Source organism: Megascapheus bottae, chromosome 4 (genome assembly GCF_031878675.1).
Source record: "Megascapheus bottae isolate mThoBot1 chromosome 4, mThoBot2.hap1, whole genome shotgun sequence".
In the NCBI taxonomy this organism is placed as follows: domain Eukaryota; kingdom Metazoa; phylum Chordata; class Mammalia; order Rodentia; family Geomyidae; genus Megascapheus; species Megascapheus bottae.
In genome coordinates this window covers 23,784,756-23,795,520 of record NC_143512.1, presented here as the reverse complement: position 1 = coordinate 23,795,520, position 10,765 = coordinate 23,784,756, and the positions used below count along the sequence as shown (strand labels likewise).

The window sequence follows — 10,765 nt, the reverse complement described above, 5'->3', positions numbered from 1 at the left end:
AAAAAAATTATATACATATCAGAAATAACTCATCAATTAAATATATTAACCTTGTATTTTATTCAAATTAGACCTGAGTGACATTATCTGTGGAATTTCTGCTGTCTTGAACTAAAACTGCTATGTTATATATACAAACTAGTGATTTATTTTTGTCTGCCTGGAGAAGCAGTTAGAAATTATTAAGTAAGATGAGACTTATCAGTTCCTTTTTGACATTTAATATTTCTTGGCTTTTGCCCTTTAGGAAACTGACAAGAGAATTTCTTCATTAGTATTTCTTGCTTAGTAAGAGTTTTCTTTTTTCTTATCATTTTTCTTCCGCTGCCTGTCGCTGCCCGCCGCAACCACAGGTCACTTCGAGGTGGACTGGGAATGATCACAGACTCAAATCACTGCAAGCAGAGGTCGTTCATTTTTCTCTCCTTTCTTCTCTCTCTGCCTTTCTCCTTCTCTTTTCTCTCTTCTCCTCTGCCTTTTTCCTTTCTCCCTTCTCCGCCTTCTCCGGAAACCCCACAATATTTATATCTTTAAGCAGCCAATCACAGGAAAGGTCATTTGCAAAGCAGCAAGCAAACCTGGAAGAATCTAGCGATCCACTCTATCCACAAGCACGGAAGAAACAAATCAACCAATGCAAAGAAACTTCCTGACTCATTAGCGAGCTGCCACGTGCCATCTTATAATCTTACTTCCTCAGGAGGCTGAAAGCAATGGTCTCCAACATCTGCCAATCTTTGTTTTCCACTTTGCCAATTCTTTTTTTATTTCTTACATAAAAATGCAAATTTTAGTCTGATCAAGAAATACAAAAAGCACAGAATATACTCATAATTTGGATTGTTCTTTTATGTGCAACAATGTACTTATAATTTCCTTTTTTATTCTTCTGAAAATTCATAAATAAAGTTACTTAACATAGGATGTGTATACTCCTTTGAGGGTTAGAATATCCGTGCTTATGTAATTAGTGCTGTGTTCAGTTGATTAAATATTAATTTACAATACCATATCTACCTGAGCAGTGTTGACTCACATTCACAATCCTAGCTACTCAGAAGGCTGAAATCTGAGGATCATTATTCAAAGCCTACCTGGGAAAGAAAATCTATGAAACTCTTACGTCCAGTTAACAAGCAGAAAAACTGGAAGTGGAACTGTGGCTCAAAGTGCCTCTTGAGATTTTTACTCAGGTACAGTACCCAGGCAATGAGTTCACATCCCACTATGGAAAAAAAATATATGTATCTCTCTCTTCCTCTCTTTCTTTATATATGCATGTATATAGATATATCTGTATGTATATGTACATTTACACACACATGTATATATATAAACCCCATTTGTTTGAAATGACTTCAGTTTAGCAAAGGATATGTGTGAGTGTGTGTGATGTGTGTGCATGCACATGTGAGTGCACACACGCACATATGCCAGTCCTGGGTCATATACTCACAGCCTGGGTACTTTGTTAAGTTTCTTAGATCAAGCATAGCACTCTATAGTTGTGTCATAGTTCCAAATATACTTTTTGTCCCCCTTAAAGTAAATACCTTTTATTGAGCTGGGAGTTTGGCCTAGTGATAGAGCGCTTGCCTAGTATGCACAAAGACCGCTTCAATTCCTCATTACCACATACATAGAATAAGCTGGAAGTGGTTCTTTGTCTCAAGTGGTAGAGCTCTAGCCTTGAGAAAGTCCAAGGACAGTGCTCAGGCCCTAAGTTCAGCCCCAAGATTGGCAAAGGAGGAAAGAAAGAAAGAGAGAGAGAGAGAGACAGAGAGAGAGAGAGAGAGAGAGAGAGAGAGAGAGAGAGAGAGAGAGAGAAGAAAATACATTTTGCTCATCATTTACAAATTGTTGGTAAATCGCAGCTTCCTTTCTTGTTAAATATCCTGAGCTTCCTTATTTCTGAGACATGTCAAGATTAGAATATTTTGAAGGTCTTTTCCAGTTATGATCGGTACCTATGCTTCAAGTAAGATAATAGTAGAAAATAGATCACTTTTAGATAAAATTATGTTGCAAGCCATTCATTTGTGTGAGCTTCTGTTTCCCTATGCATTGAAGTTAGTCATTCCAAATATGTATTTCAAAGAAAAGTAAAATAAAGCTAATATTGGGGGTTCTACCAGAGTAAGTTATTGAATACTGTGATAGGCTTTGTGGAAGTTATTTCTCTTTACTTGAGTCTTGAACTATAAAATGAGAATCATAAATTTCTCCTTAGTATGGTGTTTTGTGACTACTAAATTATGTATTTGTGTAAGGAAAGTGTCTGTATAACACACATTCTGAAATAGTGGCGATCTTAGCTGTAGTTCTGATTAAATATCTTATTATGGGATATTCATGTTCATTTTCATTTACTTTTTTCTAAGACTCACCTGCTGAGGGGTAAAATTATATCTGAAACTTTAGGAATAAGTTAAACATACAACATAAGATTACAGTAAAATGCCTTCCTAATAATGTATATCCATCAGGATTAGGAAATGCAGATTGCAAGAAGACGAATAGGCCTGCCTTGCACAAGATTTATTCAATACAATATTGCATATAAAAAAGAATGTGATAATTTATTGAAGAACCTATGTGTTCTAAGCATATTTAGTATTCTTAAATATTTGTCAGAGAGATGGGAAATACAAGCAAGGAAATCAGATATATTTAATATTAGATTTCTAAGATTGAGAAAGTAAAAAAATATAAATATTTGCAGAAATTATGTCAGCCTAAAATCATTATTTTACAATTCAAATGATTTTGACAAGGCTTCCATGTTTAAATATTTCCTCAATTTTATTCCTTTTCAATATTATAGACAAGGACTTAGTATCCCACTTCAAATAAATGTTTAGCCTAAATATAAGAATATTTCTATTTCTCTACTTGTTTTCCTTTCTTTTATAACCTTAGAAGCAGAAATAATCACTTTCCTAATGCTTAATCTCCTCCAACCAGTTTTATTTCCATTTTACTTTCTTATGGACTTACCAGTAGAGTAAATTTTCTAGTAATTGCATGCAATTTGTACCTCATCTTGTTCCTCGTCCTCAGAGAGTTACATTTTCTGAAATGAATGGCTGGCCATCACTATTATCAGATGTTGTGCTGAGGAAGAAAGCTAAAGGAGTGCAAGTCCTTGAATTTAAGCTTCAGCACAGGGAAGTGAAAAAATGCCATAATTTCCCTTTACAGTATTTGGTAGCATGGACTCACTGATTGGTTTATAAAATAAACAGATAAGCTTAGAATATGGGAGACTGCTCTTTAACTTGATTAGATGTTTTTTATCCATTCACACAGGATGCTAATTTACATCCTTTTGAAACTCTTCAGTTCCAATCAGAATTTCTCATTGTATTTTTCTTCATTGTTCATATGATCAAGCTTTATACACAAATATTTTAGCACCACTTGAAATTGCTAGAGTCCTTTAAACAAACTAAACACTAGAGAAAATAAGAACTGTGTTTCTCTGTATCTTTTTTTTTAGTGATGGATATATTTTTCAAAAGCAAGCACCTAACAAGAAATTTCAAGGCCTCTGTTGATGGAAAATTATTATCAGAAAATATTGTATGAGGTAGTTCCTTCAATATCTATGGTACAATATTATCTGAATGAATACCATCTCATAGGTAAGATAAAGAGTAGTGAATTACTAAAGAAATAGAACATATTTATTCACACAATGGCATAAAAATGCATTCCAATATCAGACAAAATTTCTTAGGCAGTAAAAATTTTCTGTGGTAACTTCTTTTATAGGAAAGTCCCCATTTGTTATCTCAAATAAGAAATATTTTTTTATAACTTCTGTCACTTCTCCTTCATTGTAGTTACTGGAATTGTTAGAATTCTGACATTCTAGTGTCTATAAACATATAAGCCTTAGGTGAAATCCATGATATAAGTGTGATAATCTACAGATGCTAGGGATTGGTAAACTAAAATGAAGGTTATGTTACCAAGTGGCTTCTTACTGAAAGGTCAGCAATTATCAGTTAATCAGGAATCAGAGGATATCACTCACAATATATTGATTTGCCAACAAAAAGTTTGTTCTGTAGAGGTGATTGAAATTTTCCTTTCTGTGGTATTTAAAAAATAAATATTAAAAAATTCTGGAAGAAGAAAAATATATCAGTAAAACAATAATAAGTTAATCCAGCATTTTTTTATTTTGATACTTACACTATTAATTATTATATACATTTGATAGACTATGATGCCTTCTTGAACTTATATCATTTGACTTTAATAACTCTACTTTTAGGCAGATGTAAATATACAGAAGAATCCCAGTCAAAATAACTAGTCAATATTTTAAGCAGAACTAGCGCTAATAATTGATTAAAAAAATAACATCCAACAAATTTAGTCAACCTGAGGGAATAAAGTAAAAGTTTTCATGAGTCATATTAAAATACTCTTATTAAATAGACAAGTGGAGATAAACAAAAAATGATATCATATATTTTTGTGTATGTTTATATTTTTGTACCTTTGGATATTTCTCATGAAACTCACTAAATTTATAGCCATGAATTCTCAATTGACAACTCTACCTAAAATCCAAAAATAAATGATTCAATGTAGAATATAGGCATAGTTGTAAAACATAAATAAATCAAGATTCTATAAGTTTCATGTGAAGACTATAGTTACATAGTATACCGTAATTAACACAATTACTCTTAAGGTAAAATACGGTGATGGTACTGAATTGTGGAACCTAACCTATTAATTGGCTAACCTATTAAATTTTAAGTGTTCTTGTTACATATAGTCACAAAAAGATAGCTATGTTAGGTACTTAATTAATAAATAAATTAAAGCAATTTAATAAATGTTTAAACATACTTATTAAATCATGTGCATGATATATGTCAACTTATACTTCTTATACACAGACAATAATAAAAAAACATCCGTGTATTATAAAACCTAGTGAAGCCGGGTGTGGTGGTTCATGACTGTAATCCTATCTACTCAGGAGGCTGAGATCTGAGGATGGCGGTTTAAAGTCAGCCCGGGTACTAAAGACAGTGAGACTTCTTTCGTCCAATAACGTTATAAAACCGGAAGTGGGGCTGTGCTCAGGGATAGGGTAGTAGCCTTGAGCTAAAGAGCTCAGGGACAGCTCTCAGGGCCAGAGTTTAAGCTCCACGACCCACAAAAACAACAACAATAACAACAACAACAAACTAGTGAGAATACTGAACTTTTTCTATAAACACAGTCAAAATAAGATATAAAGTGAAAATAAATATGTATTAAATGCAAAGTTAATATAAATTGCAGTTTTGAAACACTAATTGCTAAGCCATAAAGTATTTAATAATTGTGTTCTTATTGCTGCAATATTTTCTATTTTGCTGATTGTTCAATGTTGAATTATTTCTTCATTTGCCAAAAATTTCTATGTATGATTTTGTTTTACAGAGTAAATTGAAAAAAATGATTCAAGGCTTCCTATGGCATAATCCATTGGGAATTCATTTTAATTATTAATAGTAGTAAAAATTTAATACCAGAGAAAATAGCTTTAATTTCTATAAGTGACTCACTTATATATAGCAATATATTACTACTATTATACTCCAGATGCCCGTTTAGGATTTCATATAATGTTTTCATTGGTAAGTTCTTTTCAGTTCATATATCATTTCTTCAATTTAACTTAGGAAAGTTACAACCAGAGGAAAAAGAAAATCTCCATCTCACCTGATCATCATTTCACTCATCAAGCAATTTAATTCATGATCTCTTTGTAAGTTTCATTTTTATGTGATTCTCATTCTAATTCACATCACTAATCCATTAAAGCTTTCCTCTGTTCACCAAGGAACCACCGTAATATTTTCTCATGGCCATGTGCTTGTGCTGTTATCAAATCCCCATCATACTGCTAGAATTGTTTTATACATGTTACAGTTGTTTTGATTGTGAGTTTCTGTTTTTTATTTATTTTTATTTTTTATTGTCGGGGTATAGAGGGTTACACTTACATTCGCCATATGGTAGGTTCACTACTTCTCACACATTGATACCTCTTCTCATATTTTTGTCCCCATTTCCCTCCCCCAAACCCCTCTCAATCATCTTGTTTTCTTCATTTCCCTTTCCTATTTCAAATAAACAAATCTTGATGTAATGAATTAACCATTTTTAATTCCATCCTTGGAATTGAAGTATAAATAGAATAGAGGATAAATTACAGACATTTAATAAATGTTTGTTGACGCAACAACATTTTCAGAACGCTAACCTTTTCTACATCTGCATTCTTATATTAATTACATCTGCAAATAAAGTCTATAGCAACAAAATTTAGAAGTGTTATGTGACTATTTATATAAATGTAATTTTCAGTTTGTTGCCTTTTTCATTTTTCTCTGTCATTAAAACTCATTAAAGTTCATATGCTTAATGAGTTCCCAAAGTTTTATATAGTCAGGTTGTCAGGAATAAAATGGAGATATAAGACCTCTGCCTACCTAAGTCACAACTCCTAAATTTCCTACTAGTTCCAAAAATTGCACACTGAGTGCATGGTATATATGACAATGTTGAATTCTAAGGGTACTGATGCATTAATTCTTCAAAATCAGTTCTTGATATGCAATTTAAGGTGGAGTATATACATAGTAATTCCTAATATTATTTGCTAAGGAGTTGAAATTTATGAATTTGAAAAATGTCTGAATACATGAACTCACATTTCTTTGTAAGCTAGTAATACCTAAAGCAACTAAGAGAGTAGCATTGTGTTGTTTTGTTTTCTTAGAGATCAGACCTGTCGTAATTAAAACTCACCAACAGTCGTGTTCCTCCTGCCTTATTGTCCAGAGTACTAGATTTGAAGTCAAATATCAACAAGTCTAATTGTGATGAATTTTTCATTAATATTTATATTCTGTCATCCTAAAACATAATTTACTAGTTAAAATCTTTTAGCTGCCATTTAGGTAAGGCTTACTTAAGCTTATATTTTTTCTTTTACTTTAATTATAAAGTACTATTTTAGCCTAACTTACATTAGATATAGCAAACATGTTAAGATCATTTATTATCTTTCATAAATATTCAAACCATCTCTATCACAATCTAATTTCTACCTTTATTTAAAAAATTCTTTTATCATAAGACTGACTAATGAATTATTTTTAGATATGATGAAAATATGTGTGGACAATACACACAGACTTGTTCTGTATCAATAGATCTTATATCAAGAATATAAAACATATTTAAATATGCTTACTTTGTTATTTGAAATAGGATAGGGAAGGGGGGGAAACAAGATGAGGGTGGAGGTTGGGGGAGAGAAATGGGGACCAAGACATGAGAAAGGATATCAATGTTTGTGAAGTAATGCACCTTATATCTGGTGAATATAATTTAATCCTTCTATTAATTACAATTAAAAATATATGAGAAAAAATGTGTCTACAAATTTAGTAAATATTCTTTTATTATCCTTAAGTAGTTGTGCAAAGGAGTTTATGAATATAGTGTTTCTTGATCAATGTCATTCCTTTTAACCTTCTCACCTCCCTCACTCAACCACCTCTTTCCTCACGTTTCTTATTTCTTTAGGATGTGTATGAGTTGATACAAATCAAGATGTATAGTAAACATTCCAATAATACAAAAGACATAAACTTCATACTTTGCTCCCAGAATTGATTCTTACATTGGGACTACTCCTTGTAAGATGTAAGTAAAGATAAATGTGGATCTATATTAACTAATATTGTCTTTCTCATGCCTGTGGATATGACTGATTTTGCTGAATATGCTTTTCTGAAGAATAAACAATAAACATTTCCCGCTCTACAGCACCTTGAAATTAGCAGATATTTTTACTTAAAGATCGTATATAATCATAATATAATTAAATATTGAATAGACAAAGCAGTAGTTATATACAATGAAAAAGATAACACCTTTTGCTATTTAAATAATTCAAACATAATTTAAATTTGATCTAAAAATGTCTTTTAACTCATTAAGTATCCATCTCTTCTCCCACATTATTAACTATTTTATTTTATAGAAGTTTTCATACACATGGTAATAAAGTAAGAAAGCTTCAGTGTGGATGTTTATTTTATGTGTGTATGTGTGTGTAAATCTGTTTGATTGTTCTCTGTTGGACAACTCTTTTACATAATTAATTTCACAATGTATCTTTACACTGATGAGTTGCAATCGTAGAGTCTATGTGGCGTGTTGATTATGCAAAGGAAGTACTCATTGTTCAAATTTGATCAGTCTATAAACTGTAGTGAAAATGTAGTTAATAAGACCTTATGCACAAACTCCAGAATAAGGTAGAGGGAATGGGATATAAAAATTGAAATATTTCCTTGTACAGAAATTGGGATGGGATTCAAAGCAGCAGTTATTATTTTGTGTTTATTCTTTTGGTACTAGGAAGTCCCATTTTTCTAATAAGTCCTAATCCTTAGAGAGTTTCTTGGTGTTAAGGTGGGTGATAGTTAACTAAACTCAATTTACTTTCAGACATTCCTTTTATGAGCCATGCCAATCATTCCTTCTTTCTGACTCTTTTCTTGTTACAGAGTTTACTATCTTTTTTAACATCTCACAGAAGACAGATTTAAAAAGCCTGATTATATTTTCTGTTCTTTTTACTTAACATTCTAGAAGTGGGTGTGGTGGGAAAACTTTTGTTACTTTCGGTTCTATGGTGCTTTCAATATTTGTTGAAACAATATAATTTCCCTTTCTCTTCACTTATGAAATATGATTTAGTAATGATTTTATAATTATTAAACTGCATTAAATTAGTTGATTTTCTTGTATTAATTATATTTTATTGTATTAATTATATTTTATATCCCAAGAGCTCTGACACTTTCTCTTTTTTCCCATTCATTTATTTAATTATATCTTTTCTTAAATTTATATTTTAGCAAGTGAACAAATCCTACAACTTTAATAACACTTAGCTAATGCTGGTATTTTATGAAAATATTATTCATGACTCAGAAAAACTTCCACAGATACTTCTCTATAAGTTAGCATGGCCTCTACATAAAGTTATAGGAGTTATAATCACATTGCAAGGATTTTAGATTGGTCCATTGACCCCAAGCTCTGCATGATATCCTTGATCAGAAACTTCTTTCTTTTGAGAAAGCTTACATATTCCAGCACTACTTCAAATTCTTGTGAGCAAAGTAGTAAATTTCTAGAGGATATTATTAATTAAAGCGGATGGGAGAAGTCACTTCTGGCTGAGTATGGAGGAGAGTCTTGTTGGAATTCAGCCTCAAAAATCACTAGAAAAATATCATGAGAAAGGTTATCAATGTTTGTGAAGTAATGCACCTTCTATCTGGTGAATATAATGCAACCCTTCTATTAATTACAATAAAAAATAAATTTAAAAAATGTATCTTGATTGCTAGAGTTAGCTGTTGCTGAGTGCAAGGACTGGAGCCGGGCAAGAGGACTACCACCATGCCTTTGGCTAGATATTTATTCCATCTGTCCTTGGAAGATGAAAAGAAAAAACATAAAAAGAAACAGCTAGTTCAAAGTCCAAATTTTATTTTATGGATGTAAAATGTCCAGGTTGCTACAAGATTACCATGGTTTTCAGCCATGCTCAGACAGTGGTTCTTTGTGTAGGCTGTTCCACAGTACTGTGCCAACCTACAGGAGGAAAAGCCAGGCTCACAGAAGGTTGTTCCTTTAGAAGAAAGCAACATGAATGATCTATACAACTTTCTGAATCTATGTTTCCTCACAAACCCTTATCAGAAATTCAGTGATTCTACAAGGTAATGTACTTATGTTTGATTTTGTAAGGTATAGAACAATGATTTCCTATTTTGGTGTCAGTTTTGCAATAAAGTTTTGATTATGTTAAAAAAATCTATATCTTGAAAAAGGCATAAGAAATCAGGTACTGGTGGTTCACACATGTAATGCTAACTACTCTAGGGATGACAGTTTGGTGCCTCTTGGCCAGGAAAGTCCGTGAGACACTTACCTCCAATTAACCACTGAAAAGCTGACATAAAACTGTGGCTGAAGTGGTAAACTTGTGCAAAATAAGCTAAGGGATAGTGCCAAGGCCCTGCGTTTAATAAAGACACACACAGACACAGACACAGACACACACACACACACACACACACACAGATAAAAAAGATATCAGGTAGACATAGAAAAAAAACTCCATCATGTGCAATGTTTGGGTAGAAGTGAAAAGGGAGAGAACAAGCAGTATCAACTAAAGCTGTAGATTGTGACCTAACAAAAAAAATCAAGTGCTCTTCCACTCATATTGTCCCTACTTACCAAGCCCAGAGCTAACTCGAGCACTACAATATCTCATATTGGTAAAAGACCACAGTTTCAAATAAACTACTAAAATAACTAACACTCAATGCAGCACTTAATATAGGTGATATGTTAAATCTTCAAATACTGTTTCTAATGACTAACTTGATTTTTTTTTTACAATTTCCTTTTGAGATAATGCTCCATATGCACATTTTATAAGTGCAGTGACTGAGATATAGATTGATATGATCACACCAAATTACACACTGGAACTAGATCACTGACACGCTGCATGCAGACTCACATTCACTTTTTCCACAAATCAAAACTAGAAAAAAAACCTATAAAAATATTTCATTCAACTCTTTAAAAAGCCAAGACATAAATAACAAGACACTAGATGAAACTGTGCCATTAACAAGTCATCTGTGGA

At 32.1% G+C, this 10,765-nt stretch overlaps 1 pseudogene across 7 annotated transcripts in view; it reads left to right on the top strand.

Moving 5' to 3' along the window:
• The first annotated feature begins 5,201 nt into the window (after positions 1-5,201).
• Positions 5,202-10,765, top strand: part of LOC150064157 (small ribosomal subunit protein eS27-like pseudogene) — a 116,237-nt pseudogene continuing 110,673 nt past the window's right edge. For 4 of the 7 annotated variants that reach the window (XR_016535121.1, XR_016535123.1, XR_016535122.1 and 1 more), the window contains exon 1: positions 9,582-9,824. The product of XR_016535121.1 is annotated as a small ribosomal subunit protein eS27-like pseudogene, transcript variant X1 (transcript). Of the gene's footprint in view, positions 5,217-5,693; positions 5,780-6,851; positions 6,978-7,608; positions 7,729-9,581; positions 9,825-10,765 lie in introns of those variants that run through there. The other 3 variants (XR_016535125.1, XR_016535126.1, XR_016535127.1) reach the window with 3 other exon arrangements.